At 43.3% G+C, this 23897-nt stretch overlaps 1 long non-coding RNA gene across 1 annotated transcript in view; it reads left to right on the forward strand.

The window, feature by feature from the left end:
- The window catches only part of LOC140212697 (uncharacterized), a 25360-nt gene extending 1686 nt beyond the window's left edge, over positions 1 to 23674 (forward strand). The window contains exons 2-5 of the long non-coding RNA XR_011889781.1: positions 6873 to 7747; positions 8362 to 8437; positions 18750 to 18820; positions 22565 to 23674. This is a non-coding gene — a long non-coding RNA (uncharacterized lncRNA). The remainder of the gene's footprint in view (positions 1 to 6872; positions 7748 to 8361; positions 8438 to 18749; positions 18821 to 22564) is intronic.
- The last annotated feature ends 223 nt before the right edge of the window (positions 23675 to 23897 follow it).

Genomic DNA, 23897 nt, shown 5'->3' on the forward strand with positions numbered 1-23897 from the left:
GGAATTAACCTTGTGAACCTACGCTGCACTCCCTCAATAGCAAGAATGTCCTTCCTCAAATTTGGAGACCAAAACTGCACACAGTACTCCCAGGTGTGGTCTCACCAGGGCCCTGTACAGCTGCAGAAGACCTCTTTGCTCTTATACTCAATTCCCCTTGTTATGAAGGCCAGCATGCATTAGCTTTCTTCACTGCCTGCTGTACTTGCATGCTTGTTTCAGTGACTGATGTACAAGAACACCTAGATCTCGTGCTTCCCCTTTTCCTAACTTGACTCCATGTGGATAATAATCTGCCTTCCCGTTCTTATCACCAAAGTGGAATAACCTCACATTTATCCACATTAAACTGCATCTACCATGCATCTGCCCACTCACCCAGCCTGTCCCAAGTCACCCTGCATTCTCAAAACATCCTCCTCCCATTTAACACTGCCACCCACCTTTGTATCATCAGCAAAATTTGCTAATGTTACTTTTAATTCCCTCATCTAAATCATTAATATATATTGTAAACAGCTGCGGTCCCAGCACTGACCCTGCGGTACCCCACTGGTCACCGCCTGCCATTCCGAAAGGGACCCGTTAATCGCTACTCTTTGTTTTCTGTCAGCCAGCCAATTTTCAATCCATGTCAGTACTCTGCCCCCAATATCATGTGCCCTAATTTTGCCACTAATCTCCTATGTGGGACCTTATCAAAGGCTTACAGAAAGTCTAGATACACAACATCCACTGGCTCTCCCTTGTCCATTTTTCATACTTACATCCTCAAAAAATTCCGGAAGATTAGTCAAGCGCGATTTCCCTTCGTAAATCCATGCTGACTCAGACCAATCCTGTTACTACTCTCCAGATGTGTTGTAATTTCATCTTTTATAATTGACTCCAGCATCTTTCCCACCACCGACGTCAGGCTGACCGGTCTATAATTCCCTGTTTTCTCTCTTCCTCCCTTCTTGAAGAGAGGGAACAACATAGCCACCCTCCAATCCACAGGAACTGATCCTGAATCTATAGAACATTGGAAAATGATTACCAATGCGTCCACGATTTCTAAGGCCACCTCCTTAAGTACCCCGGGATGCAGAGCATCAGGTCCCGGGGACTTATCAGCCTTCAGACCCAACAGCCTATCCAACACCATTTCCTGCCTAATATAAATTTCCTTCAATTCATCCATTACCCTAGGTCCTTTGGCCACTATTCCATCTGGGAGATTGTTTGTGTCTTCCCTAGTGAAGACAGATCCAAAGTACCTGTTCAACTCGTCTGCCATTTCCTTGTTCCCCATAATAAATTCACCGGCTTCCGTCTTCAAGGGCCCAATTTTGGTCTTAACTATTTTTTTTCCTTTTCACATACCTAAAGAAGCTTTTACTATCCTCCTTCATATTCTTGGCTAGTTTACCTTTGTACCTTATTTTTTCTCCACGTATTCCCTTTTTAGTTATCTTCTGTTGCTCTTTAAAAGTTTCCCAATCCTCCGGCTTCCCACTCGTCTTTGCTATGTTATACTTCTTCTCTTTTATTTTTATACTGTCCATTACTTCCCTTGTCAGCCACGGCCTCCCCTTACTTCCCTTAGGATCTTTCTTCCTCTTTGGAATGAACTGATCCTGCTCCTTCCACATTATTCCCAGAAACACTTGCCATTGCTGTTCCACTGTCATCCCTGCTAGGGTATTGTTCCATTGAACTTTGGCCAGCTCCTCCCTCATAGCACCATAGTTCTCTTTGTTCAACTGCAATACTGACCCTTCCAAGTTTCCCTTCTCCCTCTCAAATTGTAGATTAAAACTTATCATATTATGGTCACTACCTCCTAATGGCTCCTTTACCTCGAGGTCCCTGATCAAATCCGGTTCATTGCACAACACTAAATCTAGAATTGTGTTCTCCCTGGTAGGCTCCAGTACAAGCTGTTCTAAGAATCCATCTCGGAGGGACTCCACAAACTCCCTTTCTTGGGGTCCAGTACCAACCTGATTCCTCCAGTCTACCTGCATGTTGAAGTCCCCCATAACAACTGTAGCATTACCTTTGCGACATGCCAATTTTAACTCTTGATTCAACTTGCACCCTACATCCAGACTAGATAACTCCCATTAGGGTCTTTCTACCCTTAGAATTTCTCAGTTCTATCCATACTGACTCTATGTCTCCTGATTCTATGTCCCCCCTCGCAAGGGACTGAATATCATTCCTCACCAAAAGAACCACCCCACCCCCTCTGCCCATCAGTCTGTCCTTTCGATAGGATGTATACTCTTAAATATTCATTTCCCAGGCCCTGTCCACTTGCAGCCATGTCTCTGTTATTCCCACAACATCATAATTACCAATTTCCAACTGAGCCTCAAGCTCATCCACTTTATTTCTTATACTCCGTGCATTCATATACAATACTTTTAATTCATTACTCCCCTCACCTCCCATATCAATTCCTATTTCACTTGGCCATACTGTACTATCCCTTCTTGATCTTTCTGCTCTGTTGATTCTGCTGTCTTTCTTAACTTTTCTTATTCTCACTTTCCCTTTATCTCCATCCTTATGTTTCCAGATTGTCCCCTCCCCGCACTACTTAGTTTAAACACACCCGTGTTGCAGAGGCAAAGCTGCCTGCCAGAATGCTGGTGCCCCGCTTATTAAGGTGCAACCCGTCACCCCGAAACATACCCCAGTGGTCCAAGAATGTAAATCCTTGCTTCCTGCACCAGTTCCTCAGCCACACATTCAGATCCATTATCTCCCTGTCCTTGACCACTCCAGCACAGGGATCTGGAAGCAAACCGGAGATAACCACCCTGGAAGTCCTGCTTTTCAGCCTTCTTCCGAGTTCTCTGAAGTCGCGCTGTAGAACGTCTTTCCTCTTCTTCCCCACATCATTTGTGCTGACATACACCACCACTTCCGGATGTTCACCTTCATTCTTGAGGATTCCCTGCAATCGGTCCGTGACATCCTGGATCCCAGCACCAGGGAGGCAACACACCATCCTTAAATCTCGCCTGTTGCCATAGAAACCCCTTTCTGTACCTCTCACTATGGAGTCCCCTACGACCACGGCTCTGTCTGACGCCGGTCTCCTCGACTTTGCCTCAGCGCCAATTGTTGACTCGCAGATCCGTCCGCCTCTCAGACTGGCACTGTCTTCTGTCCCGACAGCTTCCAAGAGGGAGAACCTGTTTACGAGACACACATCCCCCGGGGTCTCCTGTACTTCAAGCATCCTTTCCTTGTTCATCGTCGTCCTCCTTCTCCCTTCCTGTATCCTGGGTGTAACGACCTCACTGTAGGTCCTGTCCAGAAAACTCTCGTTCTCCCGGATTAACCTAACATCATCCAGTTGCCTCTCCAGTGCTGCAACACGGTCCTTCAGAAGCTGAATCTGGACACATTTTCCGCAGGTGTAGGATCCAGAGGCGCCGTCAGTGTCCCTGACCTCCCACATCATGCACACAGCCCACTGAATCAGCCTAGCGGTCATCTCTTCTCCACTTCTCACCCTCTCCAACTGTGGCGTTGTCTCCACTCTCAGCCTCCTCGCCGAAGACTCCTGAGCCAAAGACTCGCACTTTTCTCGCAAGGCACCTCCCTCGACAAAGCTGCTCCCCTAGAGCGAGACTTGCTTATATTAGCTGATAATTTTAAATCAGCCGCTCCTTCTCAGCCAATCCCCGCACTCGCTCCTTCACCTGCCGTGCCTCCTCCGACCTGGAAGGTGCCAGGGTCCGGGATATTTCTGATCGCGTCCAAGATATCCTGAAGTGGGAGGGTGAAGATACCAATGACATAGGTAGGAAAAGGGAATCCCAAGTATATCATATTCATTAATAACAATCTGCACTTTTAATTCATCCACCTTTTACGAATGCTCCTTGCATTGACACATAAAGCCTTCAGGCTCGCTTTTACAACACTCTTAGCCCTTATACAATTATGTTGAAAAGTGGCCCTTTTTGATTTTTGCCCTGGATTTGCTGGCCTGCCACTTTTACTTTTCACCTTACTACTTTTTGCTTCTACCCTCATTTTACACCCCTCTGTCTCTCTGCACTTGTTCCCATCCTCCCGTTGTGAACTAACCTCCTCTCTCCTAGTCTCTTTAATTTGATTCCCACCCCCCAACCATTCTAGTTTGAAGTCACCTCAGTAGCCCTCGCAAATCTCCCCGCCAGGATATTGGTCCCCCTAGGATTCAAGTGTAACCCGTCCTTTTTGTACAGGTCACACCTGCGCCAAAAGAGGTCCCAATGATCCAAAAACTTGAATCCCTGCCCCCTGCTCCAATCCCTCAGCCACGCATTTATCCTCCACCTCATTGCATTCCTACTCTCACTGTCGCATGGCACAGGCAGTAATCCCGAGATTACTATCTTTGTGGACCTTTTTCTCAACTCCCTATATTCTCCTTTCAGGACCTCTCCCCTTTTCCTACCTATATCATTGGTACCTATATGTACCACGATCTCTGGCTCCTCTCCCTCCCACTTCAGAATATCTTGGACGCGATCAGAAATATCCTGGACCCTGGCACCAGGGAGGCAAATTACCATCCGGGTCTCCGGACTGCATCCACAGAATTGCCTTTCTGACCCCCTTACTATCGAGTCCCCTATTACTACTGCCCTCCTCTTCCTTTCCCTACCCTTCTGATACATAGAAACAGAGAAAATAGGTGCAGGAGTAGGCCATTCAGCCCTTCGAGCCTGCACCACCATTCAGTATTGATCATGGCTGATCACCCAACTCAGAACTCTGTACCAGCCGTCTCTCCATACCCGCTGATCCCTTTAGCCACAAGGGCCATATCTAACTCCCTCTTAAATATAGCCAATGAACTGGCCTCAACTGTTTTCTGTGGCTGAGAATTCCACAGGTTCACCACTCGCTGTGTGAAGAAGTTTTTCCTCATCTCGGTCCTAAAAGGCTTCCCCTTTCTGCTCAAACTGTGACACCTCGTCCTGGACTTCCCCAACATCGGGAACAATCTTCCTGCATCTAGCCTGTCCAATTCCTTTAGGATTTTATATGTTTCAATCAGATCCCCCCTCAATCTTCTAAATTCCAATGAGTATAAGCCTAGTTCATCCAGTCTTTCATCATATGAAAGTCCTGCCATCCCAGGAATCAATCTGGTGAACTTTCTTTGTACTCCCTCTATGGCAAGGATGTCTTTCCTCAGATTAGGGGACCAAAACTGCACACAATACTCCAGGTGTGGTCTCACCAAGGCCTTGTACAACTGCAGTAGTATCTCCCTGCTCCTGTACTCGAATCCTCTCGCTATAAATGCCAGCATACCATTCGCCTTTTTCACCGCCTGCTGTACCTGCCTGCCCACTTTCAATGACTGGCGTATAATGACACCCAGGTCTCGTTGCACCTCCCCTTTTCCTAATCGGCCACCATTCGGATAATAATCTGTTTTCCTGTTTTTGCCACCAAAGTGGATAACTTCACATTTATCCACATTAAATTGCATCTGCCATGAATTTGCCCACTCACCCAACCTATCCAAGTAACCCTGCATCCTCTGAGCATCCTCCTCACAGCCAACACCGCCACCCAGCTTCGTGTCATCCGCAAACTTGGAGATGCTGCATTTAATCCCCTCATCCAAGTCATTAATTTTTTTGTAAACAACTGGGGTCCCAGCACTGAGCCTTACAGTACCCCACTAGTCACTGCCTGCCATTCTGAAAAGGTCCCGTTTATTCCCACTCTTTGCTTCCTGTCTGCCAACCAATTCTCTATCCCCATCAATACCTTACCCCGAATACCATGTGCTTTAAGTTTGCACACTAATGTCCTGTGTGGGACCTTGTCAAAAGCCTTCTGAAAATCCAAATATACCACATCCACTGGTTCTCCCCTATCCACTCTACTAGTTACATCCTCAAAAAATTCTATGAGATTCGTCAGACATGATTTTCCTTTCACAAATCCATGCTGACTTTGTCCGATGATTTCACCGCTTTCCAAATGTGCTGTTATCACATCTTTGATAACTGACTAGCATTTTCCCCACCACCGATGTTAGGCTAACCGGTCTATAATTCCCCGGTTTCTCTCTCCCTCTTTTTTTAAAAAGTGGGGTTACATTAGCCACCCTCCAATCCTCAGGAACTAGTCCAGAATCTAAAGAGTTTTGAAAAATTATCACTAATGCATCTACTATTTCTTGGGCTACTTCCTTAAGCACTCTGGGATGCAGACCATCTGGCCCTGGGGATTTATCTGCCTTTAATCCCTTCAATTTACCTAACACCACTTCCCTACTAACATGTATTTCGCTCAGTTCCTCCATCTCACTGGACCCTCTGTCCCCTACTATTTCTGGAAGATTATTTATGTCCTCCTTAGTGAAGACAGAACCAAAGTAATTATTCAATTGGTCTGCCATGTCCTTGCTCCCCAAAATCAATTCACCTGTTTCTGTCTGTAGGGGACCTACATTTGTCTTAACCAATCTTTTTCTTTTCACATATCTATAAAAGCTTTTACAGTCCGTTTTTATGTTCCCTGCCAGTTTTCTCTCATAATCTTTTTTCCCCTTCCTAATTAAGCCCTTTGTCCTCCTCTGCTGAGCTCTGAACTTCTCCCAGTCCTCAGGTGAGCCACTTTTTCTGGCTAATTTGTATGCTTCTTCTTTGGAATTGATACTATCCCTAATTTCCCTTGTCAGCCACGGGTGCACTACCTTCCTTGATTTATTCTTTTGCCAAACTGGGATGAACAATTGTTGTAGTTCATTCATGCGATCTTTAAATGCTTGCCATTGCATATCCACCGTCAACCCTTTAAGTGTCATTTGCCAGTCTATCTTAGCTAATTCACATCTCATACCTTATGATGTTGTGCAGAACTCCCCAATGGAACGACCATCCACTTCCACTGCTGTATTTGAACAGTTTCAGGCTCCACTCCTATGCCTAAACGTCAACGTGAAGATGACGAAGAGACCAGTGCTGATAATACAGCTCATGGTCAGGATGAGTCTTCAGAACATCAGTCAAAGAAATTGAAACTCACCCAGCGATCAGAAGAGCATGTACAGGAGATGGAAGAAAACACAGATGCAGACGACGAAATGCAGATCCAATCTGAGAACCCGGATTCACAGGACTCTATCACCCAGGTGGTTATTGAAGAATACCCACCTGTCAACTAATGGAAGATAATGAAGAGGCATCTCACCCTTTGGATTTAGACCCTCAACCATTAGAACATCAGCTAAGTACTCAGTATTCACAAAGTTCTCAAACACCAACTGAATACATTATTATTGAGAGTGATGAAGATCCAGACAATGAAGAGGACAATGATGATGATACTGGTATTGAGGATGGTGATGGTGTAGATAGTAATGAGGGTAGTCCTGAGGGAGAAGATAATTATGATGATGGCAATGTTGAGGCTGCTGATGGGACAGATCCTAGTACAGATGAACAAGCTAAAAAAGAAAGTTCTCAAGTTTCAGAGGATAATTCTGGAGGTGAAGGTTGTGTCACCACCACGGAATCCTGCACACCAGAAACTCCAAGACAGCAACAGGCAGTTGCTGAAAGACCAGCTTCACGAGCTCGATGCTCACCAAGGAGACCAGCACATCCTCTTCCACCAAGACTTACAATACAACCTCCAGCCCCAGAACTGGGACCACCTGCGCAGAGATTTCCACCAGCGAGGCGACCTTCATCAAGTCGAGGGGGAATTCAGCTTACTCCAGGCATTGGAGGTGTGCAGCAACATTTTTTATATATAATTTTTATTGAGTTTTCAAACATGATTACATGAAATAATAATATCTACGCTCTCCCCCTCCCTTAACCCTTCCCCCCCGATATATACCCCTACCTAAAAGAAAGAAAAGAAAAAGAAAAAAAAAGAAAGAAAGAAAGACTGACTGGATATTGAAAGGTCTCCACATGCTCCATGGGATTCAAAATAAATTTAATATATTTATTTGTTACTTTCCCCAAAGGCCCAACATCTTTATCATTGGAGCACCTAGATATGCCAACCTATCTTTCGTAAAAAAAAAAAGACGCCAAATATTCAAAAATGTATCATATTTATCTCTTAAATTATAAGTAATTTTTTCAAGTGGAATACAGCTAAAAATATCATTATTCCAACGATCCATACTTAAATACGAATCCGATTTCCAAGTAACTGCTATAGCCTTCTTGGCTACTGCCAGTGCAATTTTTATAAATTCTTTCTGGTATTTATTCTATTTAAGTTTCAATTTTATCCCTTCAATGTCACCTAATAAAAATAATATCGGGTCATGTGGAAGTTGAGTTCCAGTAATTTGTTCCAATAAATCTCTTAAATTTATCCAAAAAGGTTGAATATTGGAACAGGACCAAGTAGAATGTAAAAAAAGTACCAATTTCTTGATTACACCGAGAACATTGATCAGGTAAGTTTGAAGTTAATCTATTTATTCTTTGCCGTATAATATATAATTGGTGTAAAAAATTATATTCTACTAATCTGAGTCGAACATTTATTGTATTTGTCATACTGTCAAGACAGTCTTGACCAATTTGTTTCATCAATATTAATACTCAAATCCATTTCCCACTTTTGTCTTGACTTGTGAATTCCTTGTTTAAGTGTCTGTTTTTGAATCAGATTATACATAAAAGAAATAATTTTTAAAATTTTTCCTTTTTGAATTAAAATTTCAATTTCATTAGGTTTCGGCAAAAACATTATTTGACCCAGTTGGTCTCTTAAATAAGCCCTTAATTAAGAGACGTCGGGCAGTGCAGCGCGGCAGATCTAAAAGGGCAGAAATCCTGCTTCGGGTTTGATTCGAAGAAGGAGTCTGAGAGTCTGAGTGGGAGTGCCGAGAAAGACATTTTTGAAATTTTCATTATTTTTTTTTTTCTCCAACGGCGTTGTGAGAGGCGGGACTGCGCAGGCGTGTGACGTCGGGCAGTGCAGCGCGGCAGATTTAAAAGGAACAGAGCCTCATAGAGCGGGCAGCGTAGTTTGCAGACGGCGGAGTGAGCAGGGAGCAGAGTGAAGACTTAAGGGCTTCGGCACAACGGGCTTAGGCGGAACCGGGCGAGGCGAGGAAGGTTTGGCATTCATTTTCTGTTGTTATTTGAGGAGAGGGGCAGTATGAGTGTGAGGGCAGTTTGCTGTTCTCGGTGTCGGATGTGGGAGACTCTGGAGTCTCCAAGCCTCCCGGACGTCTACATCTGCACCAAGTGCATCGAGATGCAGCTCCTAAGGGACCGCGTTACGGAACTGGAGCTGCAGCTGGATGACCTTCGTCTGGTCAGGGAGAGTGAGGAGTTGATAGAGAGGAGTTGCAGGCAGGTGGTCACGCCGGGGCCACGGGAGGCAGACAAGTGGGTCACGGTTAGGAGGGGGAAGGGGAAGAGTCAGGTAATAGGGAGTACCCCGGTGGCTGTGCCCCTTAACAACAGGTACTCCTGTTTGAGTACTGTTGGGGGGGACATCTTACCCGGGGGAAGCGACAGTGGCCGTGCCTCCGGCACAGAGTCCGGCCCTGTAGCTCAGAAGGGTAGGGAAAGGAAGAGGAGGACAGTAGTAATAGGGGACTCGATAGTAAGGGGGTCAGTTAGGCGATTCTGTGGATGCAGTCCAGAGACCCGGATGGTAGTTTGCCTCCCTGGTGCCAGGGTCCGGGATACTTCTGATCGTGTCCAAGATATCCTGAAGTGGGAGGGTGAGGAGCCAGAGGTCGTGGTACATATAGGTACCAATGACATAGGTAGGAAAAGGGATGAGGTCCTGAAAGGAGAATATAGGGAGCTAGGAAGGGAGTTGAGAAAAAGGACTGCAAAGGTAGTAATCTCGGGATTACTGCCTGTGCCACGCGACAGTGAGAGTAGGAATGCGATGAGGTGGCGGATAAATGCGTGGCTGAGGGATTGGAGCAGGGGGCAGGGATTCAAGTTTTTGGATCATTGGGATCTCTTTTGGCACAGGCGTGACCTGTACAAAAAGGACGGGTTACACTTGACTCCTAGGGGGACCAATATCCTGGCAGGGAGATTAGCGAGGGCTACTGAGGTGACTTTAAACTAGAATGGTTGGGGGGTGGGAATCAAATTAAAGAGGCAAGGCGTGAGGAGGTTAGTTCACAACAGGGGGATGGGAACAAGTGCAGAGAGACAGAGGGGTGTAAAGTGAGGGTAGAAGCAAAAAGTACTAAGGAGAAAAGTAAAAGTGGCAGGCCGACAAATCCAGGGCAAGCATTAAAAAGGGCCACTTTTCAACATAATTGTATAAGGTCTAAGAGAGTTGTAAAAGAGCGCCTGAAGGCTTTGTGTGTCAATGCAAGGAGCATTCGTAATAAGGTGGATGAATTGAAAGTGCAGATTGCTATTAATGATTATGATATAGTTGGGATCACAGAGACATGGCTCCAGGGTGACCAAGGATGGGAGCTCAACGTTCAAGGATATTCAATATTCAGGAGGGATAGACATGAAGGAAGGAGAGGTGGGGTGGCGTTGCTGGTTAAAGAAGAGATTAACGCAATAGAAAGGAAGGACATAAGCCGGGAAGATGTGGAATCGATATGGGTAGAGCTGCGTAACCCTAAGGGGCAGAAGACGCTGGTGGGAGTTGTGTACAGGCCACCTAACAGTAGTAGTGAGGTCGGAGATGGTATGAAACAGGAAATTAGAAATGTGTGCAATAAAGGAACAGCAGTTATAATGGGTGACTTCAATCTACATGTAGATTGGGTGAACCAAATTGGTAAAGGTGCTGAGGAAGAGGATTTCTTGGAATGTATGCGGGATGGTTTTTTGAACCAACATGTCGAGGAACCAACTAGAGAGCAGGTTATTCTGGACTGGGTTTTGAGCAATGAGGAAGGGTTAATTCGCAATTTTGTCGTGAGAGGCCCCTTGGGTAAGAGTGACCATAATATGGTGGAATTCTTCATTAAGATGGAGAGTGACATCGTTAATTCAGAAACAAAGGTTCTGAACTTAAAGAGGGGTAACTTTGAAGGTATGAGACGTGAATTAGCTAAGATAGACTGGCAAATGACACTTAAAGGATTGACGCTGGATATGCAATGGCAAGCATTTAAAGGTTGCATGGATGAACTACAACAATTGTTCATCCCAGTTTGGCAAAAGAATAAATCAAGGAAGGTAGTGCACCCGTGGCTGACAAGAGAAATTAGGGATAGTATCAATTCCAAAGAAGAAGCATACAAATTAACCAGAGAAAGTGGCTCACCTGAGGACTGGGAGAAGTTCAGAGTTCAGCAGAGGAGGACAAAGGGCTTATTTAGGGAGGGGAAAAAAGATTATGAGAGAAAACTGGCAGGGAACATAAAACTGACTGTAAAAGCTTTTATAGATACGTGAAAAGGAAAAGACTGGTAAAGACAAATGTAGGTCCCCTAAAGACAGAAACAGGTGAATTGATTATGGGGAGCAAGGACATGGCAGACCAATTGAATAATTACTTTGGTTCTGTCTGCACTAAGGAGGACATAAATAATCTTCCAGAAATAGTAGGGGACAGAGGGTCCAGTGAGATGGAGGAACTGAGCGACATACATGTTAGTAGGGAAGTGGTGTTAGGTAAATTGAAAGGATTGAAGGCAGATAAATCCCCAGGGCCAGATGGTCTGCATCCCAGAGTGCTTAAGGAAGTAGCCCAAGAAATAGTAGATGCATTAGTGATAATTTTTCAAAACTCGTTAGATTCTGGACTGGTTCCTGAGGATTGGAGGGTGGCTAATGTAACCCCACTTTTTAAAAAAGGAGGGAGAGAGAAACCGGGGAATTATAGACCGGTTAGCCTAACGTCGGTGGTGGGGAAACTGCTGGAGTCAGTTATCAAAGATGTGATAACATCACATTTGGAAAGCGGTGAAATCATCGGACAAAGTCAGCATGGATTTGTGAAGGGAAAATCGTGTCTGACGAATCTCATAGAATTTTTTGTGGATGTAACTAGTAGAGTGGATAGGGGAGAACCAGTGGATGTGGTATATTTGGATTGTCAAAAGGCTTTTGACAAGGTCCCACACAGGAGATTAGTGTGCAAACTTAAAGCACATGGTATTGGGGGTAAGGTATTGATGTGGATGGAGAATTGGTTAGCAGACAGGAAGCAAAGAGTGGGAATAAACGGGACCTTTTCAGAATGGCAGGCGGTGACTAGTAGGGTACCGCAAGGCTCAGTGCTGGGACCCCAGTTGTTTACAATATATATTAATGACTTGGATGAGGGAATTAAATGCAGCATCTCCAAGTTTGCGGATGACACGAAGCTGGGTGGCAGTGTTAGCTGTGAGGAGGATGCTAAGAGGATGCAGGGTGACTTGGATAGGTTGGGTGAGTGGGCAAATTCATGGCAGATGCAATTTAATGTGGATAAATGTGAAGTTATCCACTTATCCACTTTGGTGGCAAAAATAGGAAAACAGATTATTATCTGAATGGTGGCAGATTAGGAAAAGGGGAGGTGCAACGAGACCTGGGTGTCATTATACACCAGTCATTGAAAGTGGGCATGCAGGTACAGCAGGCGGTGAAAAAGGCGAATGGTTTGCTGGCATTTATAGCGAGAGGATTCGAGTACAGGAGCAGGGAGGTACTACTGCAGTTGTACAAGGCCTTGGTGAGACCACACCTGGAGTATTGTGTGCAGTTTTGGTCCCCTAATCTGAGGAATGACATCCTTGCCATAGAGAGAGTACAAAGAAGGTTCACCAGATTGATTCCTGGGATGGCAGGACTTTCATATGAAGAAAGACTGGATGAACTGGGCTTGTACTCGTTGGAATTTAGAAGATTGAGGGGGGATCTGATTGAAACGTATAAGATCCTAAAGGGATTGGACAGGCTAGATGCAGGAAGATTGTTCCTGATGTTGGGGAAGTCCAGAACGAGGGGCCACAGTTTGAGGATAGAGGGGAAGCCTTTTAGGACCGAGATTAGGAAAAACTTCTTCACACAGAGAGTGGTGAATCTGTGGAATTCTCTGCCACAGGAAACAGTTGAGGCCAGTTCATTGGCTATATTTAAGAGGGAGTTAGATATGGCCCTTGTGGCTACGGGGATCGGGGCTATGGAGGGAAGGCTGGGGCGGGGTTCTGAGTTGGATGATCAGCCATGATCATAATAAATGGCGGTGCAGGCTTGAAGGGCCGAATGGCCTACTCCTGCACCTATTTTCTATGTTTCTATGTTAATTGAAGATAACAAAAGAGCGTGTTATTTGATATTTTATATTTATTCTTTAATTGTTCAAATGACATCAATATACCTCCTTCATAACAGTCTCCAATACATCTAATGCCTTTTTTGGTACCAATTATATAAAAGTTGATTATCCATTGTAAAAGGAATAAGTCCGTTTTGGATCAAAGGTCTTCTTGCTGGTAAAGATTTCTTCATTTCATCATCAACATTTATCGTATTCCATAGATCAATCAAATGTTTTAATATAGGAGATTTTTTCTTTTCCCGTAGCCATTTAGATTCCCATTTCTATATAAAATCTTCGGGTATATTTTCTCCTATCTTATCTAATTCTATTCTAATCCATGCCGGTTTTTGTTCGTCAAAGAAAGATGCAATAAATCTAAGTTGATTTGCTTTGTAATAATTCTTAAAATTTGGAAGTTGTAACCCTCCTAACTCAAATTTCCATGTCAATTTTTCCAATGATATTCTTGACATAGAAACATAGAAAATAGGTGCAGGAGTAGGCCATTCGGCCCTTCGAGCCTGCACCGCCATTTATTATGATCATGGCTGATCATCCAACTCAAAACCCCGCCCCAGCCTTCCCTCCATACCCCCTGATCCCCGTAGCCACAAGGGCCATATCTAACTCCCTCTTAAATATAGCCAATGTACTGGCCTCAACTGCTTCCTGTGGCAGGGAATTCCACAGATTCACCACTCTCTGAGTGAAGAAGTTTTTCTTAATCTCGGTCCTAAAAGGCTTCCCCTTTATCCTCAAACTGTGACCCCTTGTTCTGGACTTCCCCAACATCGGGAACAATCTTCCTGCATCTAGCCTGTCCAATCCCTTTAGGATTTTATACGTTTCAATCAGATCCCCCCTCAATCTTCTAAATTCCAACGAGTACAAGCCCAGTTCATCCAGTCTTTCTTCATATGAAAGTCCTGCCATCCCAGGAATCAATCTGGTGAACCTTCTTTGTACTCCCTCTATGGCAAGGATGTCATTCCTTAGATTAGGGGACCAAAACTGCACACAATACTCCAGGTGTGGTCTCACCAAGGCCTTGTACAACTGCAATAGTACCTCCCTGCTCCTGTACTCAAATCCTCTCGCTATAAATGCCAGCATACCATTCGCCTTTTTCACCGCCTGCTGTACCTGCATGCCCACTTTCAATGACTGGTGTATAATGACACCCAGGTCTCGTTGCACCTCCCCTTTTCCTAATCGGCCACCATTCAGATAATAATCTGTTTTCCTATTTTTGCTACCAAAGTGGATAACTTCACATTTATCCACATTAAATTGCATCTGCCATGAATTTGCCCACTCACCCAACCTATCCAAGTCACTCTGCATCCTCTTAGCATCCTCCTCACAGCTAACACTGCCACCCAGCTTCGTGTCATCCGCAAACTTGAGATGCTGCATTTAATTCCCTCATCCAAGTCATGAATATATATTGTAAACAACTGGGGTCCCAGCACTGAGCCTTGCGGTACCCCACTAGTCACCGCCTGCCATTCTGAAAAGGTCCCGTTTATTCCCACTCTTTGCTTCCTGTCTGCTAACCAATTCTCCATCCACATCAATACCTTACCCCCAATACCATGTGCTTTAAGTTTGCACACTAATCTCCTGTGTGGGACCTTGTCAAAAGCCTTTTGAAAATCCAAATATACCACATCCACTGGTTCTCCCCTATCCACTCTACTAGTTACATCCACAAAAAATTCTATGAGATTTGTCAGACATGATTTTCCCTGCACAAATCCATGCTGACTTTGTCCGATGATTTCACCGCTTTCCAAATGTGATGTTATCACATCTTTGATAACTGACTCCAGCAGTTTCCCCACCACCGACGTTAGGCTAACCGGCCTATAATTCCCTGGTTTCTCTCTCCCTCCTTTTTTTAAAAAGTGGGGTTACATTAGCCACCCTCTAATCCTCAGGAACTAGTCCAGAATCTAACGAGTTTTGAAAAATTATCACTAATGCATCCACTATTTCTTGGACATCTTACCTTTCCAAAGAAATTTCCTCACACATTTATTTAACTCTTGAAAAAATTCTGTGGCAGTTGTATTGGTAGTGTTTGAAATAAATACTATGATCTAGGAAATATATTCATTTTTGCAGCATTGACTCTACCCACTAATGTTATTGATAATATCATCCATCTTCTTGAATTTTTTTCAATAGTGGTAAATAATTCAATTTATATAAATTCTTTATATCATTATGAAGTCTTATTCCTAAATACTTTATACCATTTATCGGCCATCTAAATTGGGTAGCTAATCGACATTGACTTTTTTGAACCAACATGTCGAGGAACCAACTAGAGAGCAGGCTATTCTGGACTGGGTTTTGAGCAATGAGGACGGGTTAATTAGCAACCTTGTCGTGAGAGGCCCCTTGGGTAAGAGTGACCATAATATGGTGGAATTCTTCATTAAGATGGAGAGTGACAGAGTTAATTCAGAAACAAAGGTTCTGAACTTAAAGAGGGGTAACTTTGAAGGTATGAGATGTGAATTAGCTAAGATAGACTGGCAAATGACACTTAAAGGATTGACGGTGGATATGCAATGGCAAGCATTTAAAGGTTGCATGGATGAACTACAACAATTGTTCATCCCAGTTTGGCAGAAGAATAAATCAAGGAAGGTAGTGCACCCTTGGCTGACAAGAGAAATTAGGGATAGTATCAATTCCAAAGAAGAAGCATACAAATTAGCCAGAGAAAGTGGCTCACCTGAGGACTGGGAGAAATTCAGAGTTCAGCAGAGGAGGACAAAGGGCTTATTTAGGAAGGGGAAAAAAGATTATGAGAGAAAACTGGCAGGGAACATAAAACTGACTGTAAAAGCTTTTATAGATACGTAAAAAGGAAAAGACTGGTAAAGACAAATGTAGGTCCCCTGCAGACAGAAACAGGTGAATTGATTATGGGGAGCAAGGACATGGCAGACCAATTGAATAATTACTTTGGTTCTGTCTTCACTAAGGAGGACATAAATAATCTTCCAGAATTAGTAAAGGACAGAGGGTCCAGTGAGATGGAGGAACTGAGCGAAATACATGTTAGTAGGGAAGTGGTGTTAGGTAAATTGAAGGGATTGAAGGCAGATAAATCCCCAGGGCCAGATGGTCTGCATCCCAGAGTGCTTAAGGAAGTAGCCCAAGAAATAGTGGATGCATTAGTGATAATTTTTCAAAACTCGTTAGATTCTGGACTAGTTCCTGAGGATTGGAGGGTGGCTAATGTAACCCCACTTTTTAAAAAAGGAGGGAGAGAGAAACCGGGGAATTATAGACCGGTTAGCCTAACGTCGGTGGTGGGGAAACTGCTGGAGTCAGTTGTCAAGGATGTGATAACAGCATATTTGGAAAGCGGTGAAATGATCCGACAACGTCAGCATGGATTTGTGAAAGGAAAATCATGTCTGATGAATCTCATAGAATTTTTTGTGGATGTAACTAGTAGAGTGGATAGGGGAGAACCAGTGGATGTGGTATATTTGGATTTTCAGAAGGCTTTTGACAAGGTCCCACACAGGAGATTAGTGTGCAAACTTAAAGCACACGGTATTGGGGGTAAGGTATTGATGTGGATGGAGAATTGGTTAGCAGACAGGAAGCAAAGAGTGGGAATAAACGGGACCTTTTCAGAATGGCAGGCGGTGACTAGTGGGGTACCGCAAGGCTCAGTGCTGGGACCCCAGTTGTTTACAATATATATTCATGACTTGGATGAGGGAATTAAATGCAGCATCTCCAAGTTTGCGGATGACACGAAGCTGGGTGGCAGTGTTAGCTGTGAGGAGGATGCTAAGAGGATGCAGGGTGACTTGGATAGGTTGGGTGAGTGGGCAAATTCATGGCAGATGCAATTTAATGTGGATAAATGTGAAGTTATCCACTTATCCACTTTGGTGGCAAAAATAGGAAAACAGATTATTATCTGAATGGTGGCAGATTAGGAAAAGGGGAGGTGCAACGAGACCTGGGTGTCATTATACACCAGTCATTGAAAGTGGGCATGCAGGTACACCAGGCGGTGAAAAAGGCGAATGGTATGCTGGCATTTATAGCGAGAGGATTCGAGTACAGGAGCAGGGAGGTACTACTGCAGTTGTACAAGGCCTTGGTGAGACCACACCTGGAGTATTGTGTGCAGTTTTGGTCCCCTAATCTGAGGAAAGACATCCTTGCCATAGAGAGAGTACAAAGAAGGTTCACCAGATTGATTCCTGGGATGGCAGGACTTTCATATGAAGAAAGACTGGATGAACTGGGCTTGTACTCGTTGGAATTTAGAAGATTGAGGGGGGATCTGATTGAAACGTATAAGATCCAAAAGGGATTGGACAGGCTAGATGCAGGAAGATTGTTCCTGATGTTGGGGAAGTCCAGAACGAGGGGCCACAGTTTGAGGATAGAGGGGAAGCCTTTTAGGACCGAGATTAGGAAAAACTTCTTCACACAGAGAGTGGTGAATCTGTGGAATTCTCTGCCACAGGAAACAGTTGAGGCCAGTTCATTGGCTATATTTAAGAGGGAGTTAGATATGGCCCTTGTGGCTACGGGGGTCAGGGGGTATGGAGGGAAGGCTGGAGCGGGGTTCTGAGTTGGATGATCAGCCATGATCATAATAAATGGCGGTGCAGGCTTGAAGGGCCGAATGGCCTACTCCTGCACCTATTTTCTATGTTTCTATAATCTCCTTGAGTAAGAGGTAAGATTTCACTTTTATCCCAATTACACTCTGATACTTTCCCATATTCTTCCAGTCCAGAAGGTAGTTTACGTAACAAATGCAGTGGGTTTGTTAAATAAATCAAAACATCATCAGCAAATAAATTAATCTTATATTCCTCCTGATTAACTCTAAAACCCTTAATATCTGAATCAATTCTAATTAGTTCTGCTAATGGTTCTCTTGCCAATACAAGTAAAGCAGGTGATAATGGTCAACATTGTCTAGTTGACCTTTTTAACTGGAATGGTGTTGAAATTTGACTATTTGTCACTACTTTAGCGTTAAGATTAGTGTTTAAGGTTTTAATCCAGTTTATAAAAGGTACTCCTAACCCATATTTTTCTAATACTTTAAATAAAAAATCCCATTCCAATCTATCAAGTGCTTTTTCTGCATCCAAGGCTACTACCATACTTATTTCCTCCCTTTTTTGTGCCAAATGAATTATACTAAGTAGCCGAGTTACATTATCTGCCAATTGTCTATTTTAATAACTCCTGTTTGATCCATATGTATTAATTTTGATAAATATTTAGATAATCAATTAGATAAAATTTTTGCTATTATTTTATAATCCGTGTTCAACAAAGAAATAGGCCTATATGATGCTGGTTTGAAAGGATCTCTACCTTTTTTTGCAATACTATTACAATCACTGTTGAGAAAGATTCTGGGAGTTTATGTATTTTTTCCACTTGACGTATTAACTCCATAAAAGGAGAAATTAATAAATCTTTAAACTTTTTATAAAATTCAGGCGGAAAACCATCCTCTCCTGGAGATTTATTACTTTGAAGTGATCCTAAAGCTTCTTCAACCTCTTTTAAGGTAAAAGGCATATCTAATCCTTTCTGTTCTTCCAAATTGAATTTTGGACGAGTTATTTGTGATAAAGATCTTTCTATCTCATTAACATCGTTTTGTGATTCCGATTGATATAATTCAGAGTAGAAACTTTTGAAGGTTTCATTAATTTCTAAAAGTTTATAGTTTTGTAATTTTATTTGCACTTGTTCTAATTGCATTTATCGTTTTGGAAGCCTGTTCTGTTTTCAACTGCCAAGCAAGAATTCTGTGTGATCTCTCACCTAACTCATAATACCTTTGCTTAGTTCTCATGATTTCTTTTTCTGTTCGATGTGCCTGAAGCGTGTATTATATTGTAACTTCTTATTGACAAGTTGTCTTGGTTTTTCTTCTATCATATGTCTTTGAGATTCTTTTTCTAATTTTGTAATCTCTTTTTCCAATTGATCTAATTTTACCATATATTCCTTCTTAATTTTAGACGTATAACTTATTATCTGACCCCTCAAATATGCTTTCGTCGCATCCCATAATACAAATTTATCATCAACTGAATGACAGTTTGTATCCAAAAAAAAAATTGGATCTGTTTTTTCATAAAATCACAAAAATCTTGACATTTTAATAATATTGAATTAAATCTCCATCTATAAGTTGCTTCTTCCTTTTCTGTCATTATTATTGTCATTAATAAAGCCATAGTCATACTTTATTGATCCCAGGGGGAACTTGGTTTTTGTTACAGTTGCACCATAAATAATAAATAGTAATAGAACCATAAATAGTTAAATAGTACTCTGTAAATTATGCCAGTAAATTATGAAATAAGTCCAGGACCAGCCTATCGGCACAGGGTGTCTAACCCTCCAAGGGAGGAGTTGAAAAGTTTGATGGCCACAGGCAGGAATGACTTCCTATGACGCTCTGTGCTGCATCTTGAAGGAATGAGTCTCTGGCTGAATGTACTCCTGTGCCCACCCAGTACATTATGTGGTGGATGGGAGACATTCACCAAGATGTCATGCAACTTAGACAGCATCCTCTTTTCAGACACCACCGTGAGAGAGTCCATTTCCATCCCCACAACATCACTGGCCTTATGAATAAGTTTGTTGATTCTGTTGGTGTCTGCTACTCTCAGCCTGCTGCCCCAGCACACAACAGCAAACATGATAGCACTGGCCACCACAGACTTGTAGAACATCCTCAGCATCGTCCGACAGACGTTAAAGGACCTCAGTCTCCTCAGGAAATAGAGACGGCTCTGACCCTTCTTGTAGACAGCCACAGTGTTCTTTGACCAGTCCAGTTTATTTGTCAATATGTATCCCCAGCTATTTCTAATCCTCCACCATGTCCACACTGACCCCCTGGATGGAAACAGGGGTCACCGGTACCTTAGCTCTCCTCAGGTCTACCACCAGCTCCGTAGTCTTTTTCACATTAAGCTGCAGATAATTCTGCTGACACCATGTGACAAAGTTTCCTACAGTAGCCCAGTACTCAGCCTCACCTCCCTTGCTGATGCATCCAGCTATGGCAGAGTAATCAGAAAACTTCTGAAGATGAGAAGACTCTGTGCAGTAGTTGAAGTCCGAGGTGTAAATGGTGAAGAGAAAGGGAGACAAGACAGTCCCCTGTGGAGCCCCAGTGCTGCTGATCACTCTGTCGGACACACTGTGTTGCAAGCACACGTACTGTGGTCTGCCAGTCAGGTAATCAAGAATCCATGACACCAGGGAAGCATCCACCTGCATCGCTGTCAGCTTCTCCCCCAGCAGAGCAGGGCGGATGGTGTTGAACGCACTGGAGAAGTCAAAAAACATGACCCTCACAGCGCTCGCTGGCTTGTCCAGGTGGGCGTAGACACGGTTCAGCAGGTAGAAGATGGCATCCTCAACTCTTAGTCGGGGCTGGTAGGCAAACTGGAGGGGATCTAAGGAGAGCGATCTGACAATATTCTCACTTTATATTCCATATTTTTCACTCTGTCTTGAATATTCATTCATAATAGAAAAAGATCTATCCTTCAGTAAGTTTTATGTCTGTTAGAATAGAACAAATAGTCTCTTTCTTTGGGGTTAATTTTTCTCCATATATCAAGCAAATTTAAATCTTTTACCGATGATAAAGTTAGTTTTACTACTTTCGATTTTGTAACAGCCTTGGTTGATCTATCTAAGACTGGGTCTAGGTAAAAGTTAGTCTCCACCTATTAATATTTTATCATGTGCGTCAGCTAAATTCAAAAAAGCTTCTTGTATAAATTTTGCATCATTTTCATTTGGTGCATAAATATTGATGAGGGTCCATAATTTGGAAAAAAGTTGGCAGTGTATAATCATATATCTCCCCGCAGAATCAGTTATTACATTTTGTATTCTAATTGGTAACGTTTTATTGATCAATATTGCTACTCCCCTCACTTTTGAACTAAATGAAGCTGCAACAACACTTCCCACCCAGTCTCTCTTTAATTTCTGATGTTCTGTTTCTGTTGAGTGTGCTTCCTGCAAGAAGGCTATATCTACCTTCATTTTCTTAATGTGTGTTAAAATTCTGTTTCTTTTCACCGGTCCGTTAAGCCCATTAACCTTAAAACTCAAAAAATTCAATAAGTTAGTCATTATTCCTAACCAAATTACTCCAATCTAAAACATTACTTAACACCTCAACTCTCATAGTTTCTTGGGGAATCTCTTTAAACTTCACCATGTTGCTGTGTTCCCCCCCCCCCCATCATCCAGGCAAAAAGAAATAAAGGATAGATATGATATAAAAAGAAAAATAACAAAATGCCCCCCTACTAATGTTGTGAGTGAAAAAAACCCCCTCCATTTTGCGGGTCATGGCTGTCGCCACGATTGCACACATGAATCCCGTAGCGATTGGTCAGTATTTCTTCCAGCTCCCTGTAACAAAAAAAATTATAAATATATTAAAAGAAATTTAATGTCACTATTCCCAACTAATATTCCTCAAACTTTTACATTTCTTCCCCTCTATCACATATTTAATAATACATTTATATATTTTTCCACCTTTAAAAATCCACCAAGTGTATTCCCTGTCCCAGCCTTCATCTTTAATCCATCTCACTCCCCTAGATTTCTTCTTGTGTCTGGTGAATATTCAAAGATTCTGGCACAAACTCCTCCGCTTTCCGGTAATCATCAAAAAATCTTCTTTCTCCGCCAGGCAAAAAAATCTTCAAGGTTGCAGGATAGCACAGTATAAATTGATAACCATGATCGCATAGGACTTTTTTCACTGGGTTGAACTTCTTCCTTCTCTTCATAACTTATGTCAGGGTAGAAAAAAATTTTGTTCCCTTCAATGGCCCTTTTCTATTCTTGGCAGCTTGGGCAGCCACCTGTAGATTCCTTTCTTTGCCTTGAAATCTCAAACAATTTATTAAAATTGGTCGCGGATTTTGGTCATGTTGTGGTTTTGCCTACTTCTTTACGCATGCGCAATTCCCGCTTCGTCTTCCCAGGGACGGCTGCTGCCGCCATTGCCCCCTGTTCTTCAACGCCAGAGATAAAATGTGTCTCCTCCGAAGGAGATCCAACCTGAGCCCGAGGTTCCATCGCTGTAATAGGCCCTTTTTCCTTCCCATCTCGCGGGGACTTCAAAACCGCAGTTTTCCTCTGTTGCTGTTTACGAGGCATATCGTAAAATAGTCTTGACTAGTTTATAAGTAGTTCTTAAAAACTATTTATTAACTCTTCTTTGTTTAAACAGTACTTTGCTGCTTTTTTACAGGAGAGCTGGATTTACAGGTCTCAATCCCACGTCATCACGTGACGTCCCCCTGACATTTTGTTGATGAAGATGACAGAATGGTGCCCAGTACTTGTTGTGCCCCACCGATCAGATGGGTTTGCAGAAGCCATTCATTCTCCCCAGGTTGCAGGAGTACCTCAATTTAGGTTTGGACCACCCGAAGATAGGAATCAAACTGGTTGAAGTCAGTCTGATCTGGGGCAATTGGCCTCACAAGGAGGTTTAGCAATGTATGAAACACCAATTTACCTTGCTGCTGTTCACGAAGATGAATCTGGAGGCTGCAGTGTACCGAGCACACCGCTGCAAGTTCATGCACCAGTGACTGTTTTCAGTGAGGGACCACAAACAGATATAACTGAGCATGCCTCCCAGTCTGTTCCTATGGTTGCAACATGCACCAGCAATCTGTCCAGCACAGTTGAATCTGGAGGTGGTGATGATGACCCAGGACCCCAAGCCTCGAGGATCCCGCAGCCAAGCTCAAGACCCAAGTCCCCAGCCTCAAGCCATGTCATGTCCTTGCCCGGTTCCGGGGTCCGAGCCCGAGGCAAGACCCAGGTTCTGGGTCCTTGTCCAGTCTCGGGCTCGGAGTCCAAGCCTAGTCCATGGTTCCTAGTCCTAGTCCCGCTTTCCCTAGCCCAACTCTGCATTCTTGTCCCTGCTCCTTGCCTGAATCGTGTCACGTCCCTACTCTAGTCAAGTCCTGTTCCTTATACTCCAGTGTCTGTGTCTTGCATCTGGGTCTGTTCCCAGCACCCCCATTGTGACAGAAGGAGCAGATCAAGAAGGGCTTAGTTCAGCCGTTGTGTTAGAAATTGAAAGACCTCAGGAGGAAGAATCTGCCCAGCCTTCAGACGAAGCCGATATTCCATCCACTAGCCAGGATCCTCCTAGTTCAGCTGATGCTGCCATCACACAACCTAAACCTTTGTGAAGAGTACAGCTTTATTCACAGATGGGGAGAATTGCAGCTCAAGGGCAACAAATCATTAGCCGAAGAGGTATAAACATTTCAAAGGGAGGAAGAAGAGGCATAAACAGAGGAAATCGTAGCTGAAGAACAGGTACCTAGGTGAAGCGTATTGATCTCTGGTCATTGGTTTGGCTGCTTGCTAAATAAAACAAATTTTTGAACTTGCAAAAAAAAAAAAAAATCAGAGGTGCCAAGGGACTTGGGAGTTGTTGTGCAATACTCCCAGAATGTTACTTCACAGGTTGAGCGTGAGGTAAAGAAGGCAAACGCAATGTTGGCATTTATTTCAAGGGGAACAAAATATAAAAACAAGGAGGTAATGCTGAAGCTTTATAA

The sequence above is a fragment of the Mobula birostris genome, chromosome 20 (genome assembly GCF_030028105.1).
Source record: "Mobula birostris isolate sMobBir1 chromosome 20, sMobBir1.hap1, whole genome shotgun sequence".
Classification (NCBI taxonomy): Eukaryota; Metazoa; Chordata; class Chondrichthyes; order Myliobatiformes; family Myliobatidae; genus Mobula; species Mobula birostris.